We start from the raw sequence: 19,432 nt of genomic DNA on the forward strand, positions 1-19,432 counted from the left end.
TAAGGGACTGCAAGCCAAACACCAGAAAATATGCCTTTATAAGGCAGTTAACTGCAGAATGCGGTGATACTATCAGAGAGTTGCTAATATGACGACTGGGTCGTTTCGTCGGATAGAGGGAATATGTCGAATGACAGTTGGGTTTTTGAGAGAGAATTCAATACATTTTCACTCAACCAATTTCAAAATCATTCGACATATTCCCTCTATCCGTCGAAACGACCCAGTCGTCATATTAGCATCTCTCTGGATACTATACCTACCAACATTCAAAACTTAATTTATATGAACGATTGACAGAGAGATGCTAATATGACGACTGGGTCGTTTCGACGGATAGAGGGAATATGTCGAATGATTTTGAAATTGGTTGAGTGAAAATGTATTGAATTCTCTCTCAAAAACCCAACTGTCATTCGACATATTCCCTCTATCCGACGAAACGACCCAGTCGTCATATTAGCAACTCTCTGACGTTTGAGACCCCTAAGATCTGTTTTCTGGTGTTTGGTTCACAGTGCCTTGGTAAAATCCAAGGCTAGGTTAATTTGCTGGCTGAAAACACGTGCGACTCGTATGTCGGACCGAAACGTTACAGGATAACACAGCTACTAGCATTAACTTATTTGGAGGCTGATCTGACGGTATCAGGCTTTGCAATTCTTTCGTACAGATAGGAGTCGTGATTTCTTCGTGTGAATTAAAACACGCATGCAAGTTTGCACGCATGTATTACATCCAACGCGTGTTTATTTTGAGGGTTCTAGACGTCTGACATACGAGTGTGTTAATGTTAATGCTAGAAGGAGTGCTGTGGCTACAGACACCAAATCCAGAAGACATTTCGCAGGTTAAGCTCCACGACAAGTAAAATCGATGTCATGGGTCAGTGGGTCAGACAGACATGGTGTCATTTTAGACGGGTTTTGGAACAATTAATATACGGAAGAGTCAGCACAAAAACAGAAACTGAAAAATAGAAATTAACGAAAATCGGTAAGCCGGGCCATTATGCGAATTGGACAAACGGTAAACGCTTCTTTCTATAGCTTTATACGGGGCTTATCGTAGCAACTTGACCTCAAATGGAAATTTAACGAATTTTAAATTGATTAGGAAATTTTTCACCGGCAACATCAACTTTCGTCGCGCCAAAGATACCAAGGAAATGAGAAAATTTTACTGTTCCCCACCACGATCCTATGTCATTCTGAAAATTTTCCTTAGCCCCTGAAAGTATGCAAAATTGAAGGTCTTACCAGTATAATCTAGGTAAAAGTCGGATATACAGACGAAAGAGCAACAATGGGAAACTTCACTGATTGCAATATATATGCAATTCAGTCTAGAGATTTTAAAGAGGTGTTGTGTTTCCGCGTTTATCTCATAACATCGAGTGTTACCTGATCGGAACATTTTGTAGCAAAAAACCAGGCGACCCAAAAAAATGTAAAAAAAGTTTGGGTCTGAGCAAGGTTGTATATGAAGAGGTTACGCCGATCGCCATTATTTCACTGCGACCGCATCGCAAAAGAACATCGGTAACTCTAGCTGCATTTCAGCAAAGTAAAACACTGACGGTAACGCAAACTTTACGGAAGCCTAATTTCGGGTGAATCAACGCACCATGCAGATGCGTACCTAGATTACAGATACCACACTCGGACATTGTGTCATACATTGACTTACACTGATGAAAACAAAAATTGAAATCTTTGTAACGTGTTGAGACGCTACATGAATTCTATTACATTGTAAATAGATTTAAGAATAAAAAAACCAATTTAATACGAAGGATCCAGTCACATGAATAACCAAACTCAACTAAATAGAATAAGAAATATTCAAATTATACCGGTCATTTTGTCGGCCAAATTATAGATATAAGAATCAGTGCCATAGTTTAGCAATTTAACAATTGTTCTTGTATAATCATTTCGAAATGAAAATTAATACGCGAACGGAACCATTGCAGGACCGAAGGTATAAAAATGATTGTTAATTTGTAAATCTTCCTCTTTTTCCGTTAAAACTCCAAGCAAACCACTTCGGAGTAACAAGAGTAGTTGTGAATGGTTCGAATATTAATTTTATCCAAGTTTATAATTAAAGAATCGATAAAATCCGTAAAAGTTTGAGTTTATTCTTTTACCTCGCTGCCGTACAATATTCACTGCCATTCATTAACTAAATTGATTTCGTGAGTTGAAATATTGGCCACGTAGATCAAGTTGAAAATACACTTCGCACATTGCGCTCCGTTTCTACTTCGGTCGTTTGGAATCTCAATTTCGGAAGTATTTGGTCGACAATTCGTTTGGATTGGTTAAACATCATTAAGACAAGATTTGGTGGCCGCGGACAGATTGTTGGGTCGCCATAAATGAGGTCTTAAATGTTCGTCCTCGAGACTACGAACACATGGCAGTTCTAACAAAGAGAACTGTTATATCTTCATACATTATCTGTCACTTTCAGATACTTGTCATGTCACTTTTTTTTGGTGTTTGTGCATGGTGCGTTCAAAGTATATGAACACAAACGCAAATCCGCAAGAACACACGGACCCCTACTTTCGGGTGAATTTAGTTTTTATAATGTTGGACACAAGTCAAATTTACTTTGTTAGGTTGCAACACATGCCAAAACTCAGTACTATACAACACACTTCCGACAACATTATCGCGCCAAACGTCACGGTTGCAACATAAAAAATCTTACATTCACCCGGAACTTGTGGTCCGCATTTCTTGAGGATTCCCTGAGGATCTGCGTTACCTTCAGTATGTTTATTTACCTTGGGTGCGTTGGGTGAATATAAAATTTGGTATGTTACAACCGTGACGTTTGACGCAATAATGTTGTTGGAACTGCGTTGGTTAGTATTGAGTTTTGGCATGTGTTGCAACATAACAAAGTAAATTTGACTTGTGTCCAAAAACTATATTCACCCGAACCTTTGGATCCGTGTGTTCTTGCGGATTTGCATTGCCTTCAGTTGTTTACATACGTTGACATTTTCGAAATTTCAACTGCTACAATTTTAAAATGAAAATTAAGTTCAATGGGATTTTGCGATCGCCGTAACCTGCTCATTTAAAACCTTGAGTCAGAGACTAAATTTTTTTTAGTCTCTAGTCAGCATTTAACATGTCTACCATGTCTACAGTCTACTCAACCCTCTCATTTCTAGATAGAGCCTGAAGTATATTTAATCTCGTCAGTTCAAGCAATGTTCTCGCTTTGAAATACCAGTCGATCAATAATGCTACAACCGTCCGAAAAGATGATTAGCAATCGAATCAAAAAACCAAAATGTTCAAATCAACAATCCAATTTTTCTGCATAAAAATACTTGAGACAATCTCTGCTATTAGGAATAGCATGTCTCCATCGAAAAAAGGCAACCCATTGATTTCCTTGAACTTTACGAAATTGCCGAATGAAAAATCATCCGACTAAACTTTATACAGAACGAAACCATCACCGAACCCAATCGACATTATAATTCCTGCTCACTTTTCAATTGTTGTATAATCATTGCACATTTGACTCATCCACATTATGTAATTGAAAGAAGAAGAAAAAAAAAACTGTACAAACATACCTCATCAACAACCACAGCTGACTATAATACACCGAGCTCTATACGTTTTCATGTTATAGTACCCATCATTGCCAATACCATGCACCAATGAATAGAAGATTACAGCAGAGCTCATGTAAACGACGTATAACATTATAAGTGCGAATTATGACGGTGTCCGAGACGAAGGCGGTCACATACTAAAATTTTCGTTCATTTGAAAGTAAAATTTGGGGAATTACTGAAATTTGATTGTTGCAGAGAAATGATAACAGATGTCGCTGCGGTGAGGCGGCATCAACGCCATCTGTTATCATTTTTCTGGATTGTTGTTGTTTTCAACAATAGATACATAGAGATGGCAGCGACACCTTTTAGTATCTCCCTCTATGTTTTCAACGACCGGTTGCTTATCAAGTTAACACCCAATACACAGAAGTGCTCATGTACAACTTTTAGTAGATACAATTCTTCCTTATACTATACGTCCGTTCATTAGCTTGTGTACCACGCAATCTACTATTACTTTGCATTCAATAGAAATCTTCTAACATTTCATGTTCGTCATGAGATTCGTTATTTGATTACCAAAAAGTAAAGAACTGGCTGGAGAGCATCATCTTGTCACGACTTTGATATTTCAATTAAATTCCGCTATTACAATGGCTCAATTGCTGCATTATCATGGTATAATACCTGAGAGTTCGGGTTGGTTTGGAAATGATTTTTCCATTTTTGAAACAAAATCGCCTGTTGGGAGATGTTCGATATAGTCAAACAATTCTCCCGGTGTGAATGGTAGAAGATGCATGAGTATAGTAGACTGGTCGACCCAGGTAGCCACAGAGGCATAAGTATCCACTATCATATGTGCGGTGAGATGAATCGTATATTGGAAGGAAATTCTCAGGATTTCAGAAATTTCTTCTAGAAAATCATTTTATGCTCAAAATACACGATTTTCTGGCGCTCCCTCAAATTGAGAGCTATCACATACATGTTTAAACTGATCCGGCCAATACTCCAGAGAGCTGATATGACGAGTGGGACGTCGTTTCGTCGGATAGAGGGAATGTGTCAATTGATTTTTAATTTAGTCGATAGAAAATGTATTGAATTCTCTAAAAAGCAGCTCTCATTGGACATATTCCCTCTAAAGACCAGCTGTCATTCGACATATAGCCGATACACCCAAAGCATATAAACACTGAAGGTAATGCAGACCCTCAGCGGATCAGAGAAATTACGGATCCAAACTTTCAGGTGAATTCATTTTTGTATGTTGTCTAACTTAGACTTGTGCAACATGACGGCCCTAAATCCTTCCAATTCACAACTAAATACAAGTTGACGCAAACGAATTAGATATGTGTGCAACTTAACGCCGCTAAATCGTTCCAAATTCACCACTAGATGCAACTTGACGCAAACGAATTCAATACGTGTTCAACATGACGAAGCTAAAATTCACCTGAAAGTTTGGATCCGTGTGGAACTGTGGATTTGCTGATTTGCATTACCTTCAGTGTTTATATACTTTGGATATACCCTCTATCCGTCGAAACGACGTCCCAGTCATCATATTAGGATCTCTCTGATTCATTCATGAACTTATGACAACTGACCAGATCAGTTACAATTAACTGGTTTTAGCTATCCGTAAACACTCTATAGTCGAACGCCCTCCAAGAACAGGCAAAAGAACATAATTGAAATAAGAGGCCTGCACGACGCATTAGTCCAAAATTCTCACATAAATTCAATGCGTTACGGACGTTCCATACAAAATAAAAGGCTGCTTCTTTGCTTGTCCTTGGAGTGCGTTGGTCGAATAGAAGGAACATGTGAAGCAAAACATATAACCACTGGAGGTAATGCAAACCCTCTGCGGATCAGAGAAATCATGGCCCTACGTTAGTGAAGGGCCGTGACGCAAGTCCGTTCACACTGAAAAATTTGACAAAAAATTTTTTCCGCAGGACTGAGGAACATATATACACGAACTTTTTGACTTTTCCCCCTTTGCTCCTACTACCCCCAAAGTATTTTATTCGTAATCTGGGCGTCCATACGAGTTCAACGAGCTATCACACGCCTCATAAGGTTAAAATTTGGCCGAGATATTAAATTTCAAAACTTGGAAATTTGCAGAAATTTGATCGGGCTGAAGTTAGCCCAACGCCAAAATTATGACTAGTAACAAATATGCTTATAGGTACATAAGATGGATGTGTGTGTATGTGTGTACACTGTACATAACAAATCATATTACATAAAGAGTTATGCTATCGCTATTATGTACTTATGCCGGCCTCGAATTTGGGTCGGACCCAAATGTTCCTTAACTTTAAATTGTATACATTTGGGTCAGCCCAATATGTTCAGTTCTTATGACTGCCTCGAATTTGGGTCGGACCCAAATTTTCTTCAGTTTTGAGTTTTATACATTTGGGTCGGACCAATATGTTCGGTAATTATGACTGCCTCAAATATTGGTCGGACCCAAATGTTCTTCAGTTTTGAGTTTTATACATTTGGGTCGGACCAATATGTTCAGCTCTTATGACTGCCTCGAATTTGGGTCGGACCCAAATGTTCTTCAGTTTTGAGTTTTATACATTTGAGTCGGACCAACATGTTCGGTAATTATGACTGCCTCGAATATTGGTGGGACCCAAATGTTCTTCAGTTTTGAGTTTTATACATTTGGGTCGGACCAATATGTTCAGCTCTTATGACTGCCTCGAATTTGGGTCGGACCCAAATGTTCTTTAACTTTGAGTTGTATACATTTGGGTCGGACCAATATGTTCGGTAATTATGACTGCCTCGAATATTGGTCGGACCCAAATGTTCTTCAGTTTTGAGTTTTATACATTTGGGTCGGCCCAATATGTTCAGCTCTTATGACTGCCTCGAATTTGGGTCGGACCCAAATGTTCTTCAGTTTTGAGTTTTATACATTTGGGTCGGACCAATATGTTCAGCTCTTATGACTGCCTCGAATTTGGGTCGGACCCAAATGTATAAAACTCAAAACTGAAGAACATTTGGGTCCGACCAATATTCGAGGCAGTCATAATTACCGAACATATTGGTCCGACCCAAATGTATAAAACTCAAAACTGAAGAACATTTGGGTCCCACCAATATTCGAGGCAGTCATAATTACCGAACATGTTGGTCCGACCCAAATGTAAAAAACTCAAAACTGAAGAACATTTGGGTCCGACCCAAATTCAAGGCAGTCATAAGTACTGAACATATTGGTCGGACCCAAATGTATAAAACTCAAAACTGAAGAACATTTGGGTCCGACCAATATTCGAGGCAGTCATGATTACCGAACATATTGGTCCGACCCAAATGTATAAAACTCAAAAGTGAAGAACATTTGGGTCCGACCCAAATTCGAGGCAGTCATAAGAGCTGAACATATTGGGCCGACCCAAATGTATACAATTTAAAGTTAAGGAACATTTGGGTCCGACCCAAATTCGAGGCCGGCATAAGTACATAATAGCGATAGCATAACTCTTTATGTAATATGATTTGTTATGTACAGTGTACACACATACATCTTATGTACTTATAAGCATATTTGTTACTAGTCATAATTTTGGCGTTGGGCTAACTTCAGCCCGATGAAATTTGTATGAAGAAATTAATTTTCATACATTTTGAAATTGATGAATTTTACCAACCTTTGTCACTCTGTCACTCTGTTAACCGAAAGTTTTGAATTTACCGGCGGATTTGGCTGAAATTTTCAGGGTATGTTAAGGACGTAATTCTAAGAAACTAATTTGAAGGAATTTTTATAAAAGCTTATAATTTCGAAGTTATGAGCGTGTTAAGCTATTGAGCTATGTAACCTATAACTCGGAAAATATGGCAGATAGAAAGTTCGTTTAAAAGACAAATTTATAGAGTTTCAGATTTCATTCGACACGTGTTTCATGGTTTTCCTAAAAAGTCTTCTATTTGGGAGCTATGAGCGTTTTAAGTGCGAGCTATGTCAGCCATAACTCGGAAAATACAGCAGATGGAATCTTCGTGTAAAAGATAAAGTTATAGAGTTTTAGATTCTAGTCGATGCGTGTTTCATGGTTTCCCTAAAAAGTCCCTTATTTTGGAGATATGAGCGTTTTAAGTGCCTCAAATTTTCGATTTTGGTCAAATTTTCGATATTCATGAATTTTTGATTTTAGACTTTTCGATTTTCATCAAATTTTTGAATTCCGTAAAATTTTCGATTTTCGTCAAATGAAAGCTGGAAGGTTGAGATCAAAGAGAAAGTTATACAGTTTTCTAAGAAGAATATTTTCGTTCAAACTGCATAGTATAATTGTCTATTATCTTCGACCCAATTCTAAAAAATCACAACTTACAAAGGAGCTGATATCGCCCAAAACCACTTGCAGTGGAGGTGTGACGCAAGTCCTGTTATCCACTTACAAAAGAACTGATATCGGTGTAGGTGACGCTTACAGATTCTACACGCAAAAAGATATGCGTCACAAATGGCAGCTGATGAGCAAAGTACGCGAAAGTTTTATCAACAAAAATCTTACCAGAAAAATTTTAGGAAGAAAATTATAACAAAAAAAATTGCGTCACAAGTGGCAGATGTTGAGGAAGGAAAATTTTTAATTGTGAAATATATTCCTTTAAAAAATGGAATTCAAACGGAAGAAAGCCGAATCATCTGCCACTTTTTGACGCAATTTTTTTTAATATAATTTTCTTCCTAAAATTTTTCTGGTAAGATTTTTGTTGATAAGCCTTTCGCGTACTTTGCTCATCAGCTGCCATTTGTAACGCATATCTTTTTGCGTGTAGAATCTGTAAGCGTCACCTACACCGATATCAGTTCTTTTGTAAGTGGATAACAGGACTTGCGTCACACCTCCACTGCAAGTGGTTTTGGGCGATTACGAACAAAGTATATAAACATACTGAAGGTAATGCAAATCCACAAAAACTCACGGAACCCTACTTTCGGGTGAATATAATTTTTACCATGTTGGCCACTAGTTAAATTCACTTTGTTAGGTTGCATCCTTATACTCAACACAAAAAATTGTATGCAGAACAACACATTTCTACCAACATTAAAACGCCAAACGTCACGCAACCAACATAACAAGTCTTATATTCACCCGAAACTTGGGTTCCGTAAAATTTGTGATCCGCTGAGCATTTGCATTACCTTCAGTATGTTTATATACTCTGATTACGAATCCCGACTTTGAGGTGACTTCATTTTCGTTATGTTGCCATCGTTACAGTTTCTTAGGACTTATGTTGTTGCATCGGTTGTATGGAATCGAACTAATCTCACCACTAGCTGCTGCTTGACGCAAACGAATTCCATGTACAACGTGACCTAGATAGTCTAGCTCTATGAACGTGACAGGACTAAATTCACCTGACAGTAGGGATCCGTGCGTAACTGCGAATTTGCGTTACGTTCAGTGTTTATATACATTGAATTTTAGCTCCTGGTTTCTACGGGAGAGGAAGGATCTGTTCGTATTTATGAAAGACACATTCCTCGCATATTTTGTTCATTTCTCTGCGGTCGAGGGATTGTAACGATTGGAATTGTGGTGAGTATGTTGAAAATGTTTGTTCTTACAGTGACAACTGGTGAGAAAGAAAATTTGAAACAAAATTCTACCTAACTACCACAGACAACAGTGACGCCGACTTGTGTTTGGGAGTAGTGGTGCTCATACAACAAGCGAATCTGGGAGTAGTGGTGCTCTTTCAAGTAAAACTGGAAAGATGTAGTGGTGCTCATCATTCGAGTAGTGGTGCTCGAGCCTCGCTTGTCCTTAGAAGTCGGCGCCCCTGACAGACAATAGCCGCACCGAATTGCATTTCTTTGAACAACAACAAAAATATGGAAAAACAAAACAAAACAAATTGTCAGGTAAACATTAAGCCAGGAAATTCACATGATTATTCACAACATATGGGCACAAATGTACTTGTTTACTGTACTTATATATAAATATGTGAATGAAGCCAAGCCAATTCCATTCAATTTTTCCATTACCGTCTGATGACTGTGTGTACGTTTAATAAACGTTTTTTTTTTTTGTTGAGTAATCATCCCAAATTACACCTTAAATTATTTGGCATTTAGATTCCTCTGCATCTTGGTTTTCGTCTTCTTTATCTTCGTTTTCAACGAATTTATTGTATAAATTCTATTAGAGGTAGGCCGGATCCGCACACATACAGCGCATATTTAAGCTGCACAGTACATTCTATAAATTTAAAAAAAACTTTTTTTTTTGGTTCGATTCTTTTTACGGCATTCCTCAGATTTATTAATGCGATGTTTTGACACGATCTTTCGCAAACAGCATCAATAACAAAACCAATGCGCGATATAATGATGAGAGGGAACAGATATAGATTTACCATTTGTTTGGTCCCGTACGCAGAAGGAGGACTATTCGATTTATCATTACGTTTGCTTGCAACGGTGCCAAGAGAGAGTGAGTGAGAGAGATTAATTTTTTAAAATCCTTGCTTTACCTGAAGCTTAAAATTTCATACTCACCACTGGCCTAATAATGCAAAACGCAACAAAATCGTCATCAATGGGAAATTGCCCGTTTGTTTTTGGCCTTAAGATGTTGAGATGTTTAAGAAAATCACTGGAGGTAAGGCCGAAAACGCGCACGATTGCTGGTTTTTTTAGGCCTAATGCAAATCAGCAAAAACCCATGGGAACCAAGTTAAGGGTGAATTCGAGTGCAGCGTTCATTTCATTATGGCACTTACGATTTGAATGCAATTTTTGCAGTGTTAACGTTCTTTTTTAACATCAAGGCCCATCATATTCACCACATTCAATTAACTCTATTGAAATCGTTAACACTACACCAAACGACCTGTGGCGCTGCTAAAGTAGGGTTCCTTATTTTATGTGATCAGGGCCCCGATTCTCATACGTTCGTAACTTGACAGTTCTTATTGGATTTTATACATGCAACCGTCAACTTACGAATATTTGGAGTTACGAAAATACGAGAATCGTCGCGTCGCCCAGCTGAGGAACCACGTTCTGTTGTTCACTTTTACTTTGTCCAGTAAACTGAATTCACAGTCGTCCGCTTTGCTTCCGTTAAGCTCTCCGTTTACGTGACGTTTCTATTGTTTAGATGACATTTGTATGGTTTTAATTCCAACTGTCAAGCAAACTTCAACTTATGTGATACCTGAAGGTTCTATCCCATGTCTTACCATATAATGTTCGTGCGGGCTAATGTCGCACCTACTCCTAATCTGTCTCAGCTTGTTTCTTTTTGCTGTTGTCTGAGGATCGCACATTCTAATGAATCTCCAAGAATGAAGGTCACCAGCACACACGATGCTCTGTTATGTGAAAATGAAAAGAACTTCCATTATTGAAATGGAAAAAATCATATAAATCATGTCATGCTTAAGACCAATTTATTGTTAACAAAAGTAAATAGAAGAATGGTAATGTGTTATGTGGTACATGTCGAGTGTGGTGGAGTCAATTAAAATCTGAAGTGTTGATGATTTTGGTTGGCATCTAAACGAATTTGTAATGTTACAATGAATGTGTCAGGTTATGTACATGCGACTTTGATGTGCTATACCGTGTGCGGTAAAAATTCATTCAATTGGCGCATGAAAAGATGAATAGAAGAATTAATAGAATTGGATTAATTCGATTCGTTTTCATTGACAATCGAAAGCCTCGGTATTTTGAAAGAACAAAACAACACAAAAATTCCTACGACCACACCACACATCTTGAATGTACCTACTTGCCATTGTGGAGTAGACACAATGACAATACAAAAATCTAGGAGTTCTTTTCAATTGAACGAATTTTGGTGCGTCAAGGAAAGTCACCTCTCTGTAGAACAATTACGATGTTGATGTGTATGGATGTGGATGGTAAATAATGGTCTCTGTTTTGACTATGATGCAATAAAAGCTAATACAGCTACTGATCGCCTCACCATTTGCGAGTGCGAATACGGCTGCGCTTACTCTACGGATAGAACGTCCAAGATTCATGCGTCCAGTCTACGGGCTTGAGACTATTCACGCTATTTATCAGTTTTAAACGCTGCTATTCATGGAGTGTCCAGCCTGTGGTCCAATCAGAGCACTCCAAGAACAGGCAAAGGAACCAGAGAAATGATAAGTTGGTACGCCTGTCGCTAGATAGAAGTAACATGTGAATGACAGTTGGCTCCTATGGAAGAGAATGTGAAAGAATCTGTATGCAATTCTCTTACATTGTCTCCCATTGGTGCCAGCTGTCATTCACATGTTATTTCTACATCGCCACAGGCGTACCAACCTTTGTCATAACTGTCATAACTGTCAGTGGCTTATACCAACAAAAAAGAATTTATATGAGAATTTTGGACTACTGCGTGCCTGTTCTTGGAGTGCGTTGGTGCAATGCGTCATAGCATCAAAAATGATGTGCGATACCGATATGTCAAATGAAAGTATTGACGAGACGAAAAAAAATATTTAATTTTTAAAGAAAATCGGGTCTGCACGTACATATAACAGTAGCTATAGATCTCTTCGTTTGGTGAAACTGATGACGGAAACGTGAGGAATGGTGGGAAAAAGTGTGCAAACTAATCGAAACCAACTTCACAATTTCACAAAGTAATGAATAAGTGAGTGCGTCCAATTCTTTGAAATGAATGCAAATGAACTAAATACGGGGAATACCCTTAGAAGCAAAGTTGGTTGTCATTAGTTTGCACACAAAACCGAACCGTCGATCGTCACGCCAGCGGTCATTTTAGTGATCTATTGGCGAAAAAGCAAGAAAAACTGCATATTTTCCTACTTTTCCTCTTTTCCCGTACCTCCAGTCAGTTGCTCGGTGGTAGCAAGCTCGAAATAGTTATTTGCTTACCGAGTGGAGAAAATAGAAAATTCCTTCAAGAACTACAGTTAAAGCGACGGCCGTAGTGTCACTCGAGCTATTTTTCTATTTTTCCTAGAGTAGAACAAGCCGTTTTTCATAGAAGGTAAACCTGTGCGAGGTGTGTTTTAACGTTTTTCTCCACGAAACATCAATTCATCATTTTTGGAAACATAATTAGAGTGACAGTTCAAGTGAGGAAAGTTCTATTTGCTCCACACGGGATAGAAAGTACTGAAATTTTCTCATTAGAAATGCCATTCGACCAATTGTCAGCAAAACTCAATTTTCTCATGGGAGGAGAAAATAAGGTGAATCACACAGCACTCATTTCCCGGGGGGTTAGGGAGTAAAACAATTTACGTAATTATTTGTATTTTGCCAAGTGTGGTGTATGCAGCTCGAGGCGAAGGCGAAAAAAAGTTCCAAACGAGGACGTAATATGCTATTGGTACTATATATAGAACCTACAATTGAAAAGCGGTATGACAGTCGGACGTTATTTGTTTAGACAATTACCCTAATAGTGCTTTTCTTTTACCCTCGACTGTAGTTACCATTATCATAGTTATGTCTACAGTGAATTCTAGAATTATGGATAAAAAATTACAACTTGCGGTTTACCGATCGTGACATACGAATGACCGTTTGCTTGCATAGTTTATTGTTTTTCAACCATATCTCAGGATATGTCAAACGAAACAAAATATTTAATTTTTAAGAAAATTGGGTGTTGATATACAACAATAGCTGTTGGCGAGAAAGCAATAAAAACGGCATATTTTTCTTGTTTTTCCGCACCTCCCCATGTAATCTGTCATATGTGACGGAGCTTACGATAGAGTGTTTTATGTTGTTTTTTTATATGTAACGATCTCTCGTAAGCAAGTTTCTGAAATTACAGGTTCGAGTTGATCACGAAGGCAGTGGCATCAAAATTTGCATGTGGCGCCAACTATGTTTGCGAAACTTTATTTGGCGAATTCAACTTAACAAAAAAAAATTGTTTACAAGTTGGCTTTTCCAAGGTAAATATACATACACTGAAAGTAACGCAAATCCTAAGGGAATAGCAATAAATACGGACCCCACGTTCCGGGTGAATATAAGATTTGTTATGTTGCATCGTAACGTTTGGCGTGATAATGTTGTTGGAGGTGTGTTGTTCAGTATTGAGTTTTGGCATGTGTTGCAACCTAACAAAGTGAATTTTACTTGTGTCCAACATTATAAAAACTATATTCAGCCGAAAGTGTGTTCTTGCGGATTTGCGTTACCTTCAGTGTTTATATACTTTGGGCTTTTCACCCTTTTCACACATGTAATGAGTGCGTTTTATAATAGCTACATCGACAGAAATTCTATCACTTCACTGCCACATCCACTGAAATGCTAGAGCATTAATTGACAAAATGTTGCATTGCTTTGGAGCTCGTTCAGGCACTAAAAATTCGTTATCCAAAGTGAAGATTTTGACATATTTTATACGAAAGAAGTGTCAAAAGCGTCACCAGTGAAACTTAACGAAGAGTTGCTGAACGAGCTCTTGACTTGACCAAAATTGTTGAAAAAATTTCCTTTGACGAAGATCATTAATGCTTAGTTTCCTCTTACCAAAAAAAGTACTCCGTGTGAGAGACAAAATTGAATTTTTTCAATTTTTCTTTGTTTATTTGACAGATTGCTCTCTCACGGCTCTCTAACGGCTCTCTCACGGAGTACTTTTTTTGAGTGGAATGGGCACTTAAATTTAAGAGCCAAACCACCTCGAAACTTTCTGTCGTGAAGTGACAGTTTTGACATTGTCATTTTTGGCGTTGTCATTTTTGACATCTGAAAATTTTTGTCATAACCTCAATTGTTAAGAATTCTACGGTATCTAGCATCCTCTTGAAATGAAAGTGGTCGGAGTGGGCCGAGCTTATAAAACGATCAGAATAAATACAACAGTGAAACGGGCTGGATGCCCTAAATATTTGTGTTTATTTTCAAAGTTATTCGTAGTCGCATCGAAGAAGAATCGAAAGCATCTAAAATTTTCGACATCAATCGAAAACGTGAACTGTACACAAAACTTGTCTTTAAACAATTAATTTTAATCAATATTACAGTGTTATGGTGTCCTTATTGTAATATTTACGATAATACTGTAAAATTATTTAAAATTAATTGTTTAAAGACAAGTTCTGCGTATAGTTCACGTTTTCAATTGAGGTTTGTGACAAAATTTTTCAGATGTCAAAAATGACAACGCCAAAAATGACAATGTCAAAAATGATAATGTCAAAAATGATAATGTCAAAAATGACAACGCCAAAAATGTCACTTCACGACAGAAAGTTTTGATGTGATTTGGCTCTAAAAATAAAAATTTGGTTGCTGCAACCTCTGGCTCATATCAAATTTAAAACGAAAAAAAATCCGTTCAAGATGTTACATCTTACAAATACATATTCCCAAAGATAAAAAAAGATTTTTTTTCTTCACATTTTTATGCAATCGAAAGTTTCATGTTATACATACATTACCTCTCACACTCTATGAAATAAAGTGCAGTAATGCACCCATTGTTCTACAAACAATTTTTTTTACCTTCCATACATTAATGACACGAAGAAGTTAAAATGGAACGGTTTTCGAACAGTAACACTCATATCGTAAACTGTACAAACAACATGCTTTACACATCAAATGACAATCCAAAGTGTTTTATTATGGAAAAAAAGATTGGTTTGAACAAAAAAAAAACGGCCAATTATATGCAAAACATGTATACTACTACGTACAAGATGCAATAATTTACGTGTTACGTGTACAATGTTGTTTTTTCCGTCTCTGTAATTATTGTTTGTTGCGCTACATTCGAAACAAATCTTCCCAACGATGACAACTATAATGTACACGATTGTTACAGAAACTAGAGTAATATAGGTATTTTGAGAACCACCAGCACCACACTGATGTGTGAAGTAAGACGTAATGGATCATAGACTATGAATACTGATTTGGTGATTTTAGTTCACATTTTTACCGTCACTGATAGTAATTACTCCTTTGAAAAGTTTTCCAAGAATCCCAAAAGAATGTTACTGAACGATGGTCCCGTCTAAATGGTGTCTAAACATGCACCCACTCCTACCAGGTATAATTAGTTATTTACAGAACAAGTGATAAAAAGATTGAAAGTCCAGTTTTCGTGTGAATTTTGTTGATCCGAGGCGAAGCCGAGCTTTTCAGACTTAAACCAATTTTCTGGTTTGCCCTAGGATTGTAATAGGCCACTTTCGACCCTAGGGAAAACAAAATTTAAAATTTTGTCACGCCTTGGGCGTAGATTTCGGAATTTTTCTCGCAATTTAGACCCTCAGCATGAAAAGTTGAATACGCATCTGTTGTGGAGGGTTTATGTTAGGCACTTTGAAGGGATGTTATCGCACTAGATGTCGATTGTCAAGCCGATGTGAGATTCTAATTAAGGGTAAAATAGTCATTTTCTCATCTTAGCTGAAACTAAAGAATCCTTTGTTGTGAAAAACGTTGGAAAAAAAGTTGTAAATTTCATCTTCTCATGTGACTTATTTCACTCGCTGCGCTCTGGCCACAAACAACAATTAACAGATCTAATAAGCGTAATCGTTCAAAATCGGTTACGCTTTACAGAATATGTCCTGACTAAGGTACCCTAATGCTGGATCAATTTGTTTTTGTAATCTCCGGTACGCAATCAACACACAAAAAACAAAACCTTCCGTGATCACCTGGCAATCTTGATTTATTTATCAAAATACTCTGAAACACCGATCCATATTTTCAATCAAAAATGTCCGTTCAGATTAATTGCCACAATTAATATTAATGAGTCCACGTACAACAATGTCGTATATTTACCAAAATACCCTCGGGAAATGGATTTTTATTGAACATTTGAATTTTGATTCAGCCGAAAAAAAAACTTAAAGTCCAAAAATGACAATAATGTTATGCTACACTTAAGCTACACGGTTCATTTGTGTCGTTCATTCAATCTCGAGTCTCAATGCTGCTCGTAATATATTGCTTTTTTGTCCGTTCTTTCAATCAATCATTTTTGCCATTCAGTTAGACTAATGACAATGGAATGTGTTGAATTCCATCGAAATGGAGAACTTTATCATATTCGACGTAAATATATCACACTTTTCAACAATGAGATCTGGTTACACAAACCAAAAAAGTCGAAAGAAGCCTGTTGGCGATCTGGGTAAGTTGATATCTTAACCAAAGTTATTAAACATTTCAAGTTGCAACTTGACGCAAACGAATTCAACTTATGTCCAACATGAGGAAACTAAATTCATCTGAAAGTGGGAAAACGTGCGTAGGTGCTTGTTTGCAAAGTATATAAACACTGAAGGTGATGCAGACCCTCAGCGGATCAGAGAAATTACGGATCAAAACTTTCAGGTGAATTCATTTTTGTATGTTGTCTAACTTAGACTTGTGCAACATGACGGCCCTAAATCCTTCCAATTCACAACTAAATACAACTTGACGCAAACGAATTAGATATGTGTGCAACTTAACGACGCTAAATCGTTCCAAATTCACCACTAGATGCAACTTGACGAAAACGAATTCAATATGTGTGCAACATGACGGAGCTAAAATTCACCTGAAAGGTTGGATCCGTGTGTAACTGTGGATTTGCATTACCTTAAGTGTTTATATACTTTGCTTGTTTGCATCACTTTCTGTGTTTATCGGAGAATTGATAAGTTGGTACGCCTGTGGCGAGTTAGAGGAACATGTGAATGGCTATTGGCTCTTATGGGAGAGAATTTAAGAGAATTGCATACGAATTCTCTCACATTCTCTCCCATAGGAGGCAATTGTTATTCACATGTTCCATCTATCTCGCCACAGGCGTACCAACTTATCATTTCTCTGGTGTTTATAAACTTTGATCTTAACAACCATATCGGACCTGGCGATCGAAGCTTAAAGCTCCAAACGATGCCTCGTGTGGTTTGAGCTTAACTCTTCTGTCGCAAAAATCGAATGTTTTCGAATGTCACCCCTGTCCCTCGCTTTAAAAACACAGGTTCGTCCCCCGCTGCGAAATTTTCACTTTAATTGATTAGAAGATCTCTCGAAATACTGCAGGTTTTGCTGTGAAATCTATCCATAAAGGACGAACTAATGATTTTCTGACTTGCAGAAACTCAAAGTATCTAAACACTGCAAACCCTCAACAGATCAGAGAAATTATGGATGACGACTTTAGGTGAATTCATTTTTCTAATGTTACCATCATCACATTTTCTTTGGTGTCTACTGTTGTTGCATCTGCTAATAAGTTTGTATGGAATCGAATTCACCTCACCACTAACTGCAACTTGACGCAAACGAATTCGACATGTGGGCAAAGTGAAAAAACTCAATTCACCTGTAAGTAGGGTGCGTAAGTGCGCATTTTCACTGCCCTTCACTGTTTTTATACTTTGGATGTACTTTCCTTTTCGTCATGTGAACATATTATAACGGAAGCCACCGTAGATTGGATTTAAGCCTGTGTTTCTGACCAACAAAGTCCATTACATTTTGAGAGAGATTTCAATCTTGTCCGATATTTTCCTTTGTGTACACACACGCAGCACTCTGCTAGATTTGCGATCATTCATGACCGCTTAAATAATAGCCAGTAAAACACACGATCTAATTGATCTAATTGTATCGATTAATAATAATAAAACGAATGCTATTGGCTAAGTAAGCAAAAAAATTGAACCGAAAAAATTATGATATACATTGATTGAGATACCGATAGACCGAGACAGTTTTACGAGCAATAAGAACGCGATCAATTAATCATAACGCTGACTGTTTATAATGTGTAACGTTACGGTGCATTCCATTGGGGGTGTTCTTTTTAACGAAAAAGAAAAACAAAATTTATTGAATGACAAATTTTTTAATTATTATTTCACGAGCGACATGACCTTCAATATGCATTTTGTATGTGTCGCCAGAATGTAACACACACCTTTTCCAAATTGGTTTGCAGGCGAATTGTTTGATGCCATATCGCAATAGAATTAGATTCAAACAGGCTGATCAATGATCAGTGATCATTATCACAATCTATGAAGACATTTCTGTTATGAGAGTTCACACAAACGAAGCCATTTATTCAATAGTAAAGTAGTATGACGTAAGACGTATGACATTTAAGAAGTTTCCGGATCGCAGATAAGGCTAATTCATGAGACCAGCTTTGAAGATGATCTATACAGATAGTGAAAACCAGAGTGTATAAACACTGAAGGTAATGCAAATCCACAGTTACACACGGATCCAAACTTTCAGGTGAATTTTAGCTCTGTCATGTTGCACACGTATTGAATTCGTTTGCGTCAAGTTGCATCTAATGGTAAATTTGGAACGATTTAGCGGCGTTATGTTGCACACTTATAAAATTCGTTTGCGTCAAGTTGTATTTAGTGGTGAGTTGAAAGGATGTAGGGCCGTCATGGCCGTCATGTCGCAAAAGTCTAAGTTAGACAACATATACGAAAATGAATTCACCTAAAACTTTGGATCCGTAATTTCTCTGATCCGTTGAGAGTCTGCATTACCTTCAGTGATACTTTGGTGAAAACGTTCGAAAAATCAAAGTCACGATCAGAGTTTACATCAGGTTTACACCATTCATGTAGTTATTCAATAACTAATCTGCTCACTCCACTTTAAATGCACTTCATGAGACAATGGAAAGTGCCCGAAAATGAGTGTTTACATCAGGTTTACATTATGTATGAAATTTTGCACATGGCTCATACATCTTTCATCAACTATTTTCAGTAATTTTGCATTACTCTCAAGTATTTTTTAGACATCATTCCCGTGTACTCAACTTT

The sequence above is a fragment of the Bradysia coprophila genome, unplaced genomic scaffold, assembly GCF_014529535.1.
Source record: "Bradysia coprophila strain Holo2 unplaced genomic scaffold, BU_Bcop_v1 contig_235, whole genome shotgun sequence".
Lineage (NCBI taxonomy): Eukaryota > Metazoa > Arthropoda > Insecta > Diptera > Sciaridae > Bradysia > Bradysia coprophila.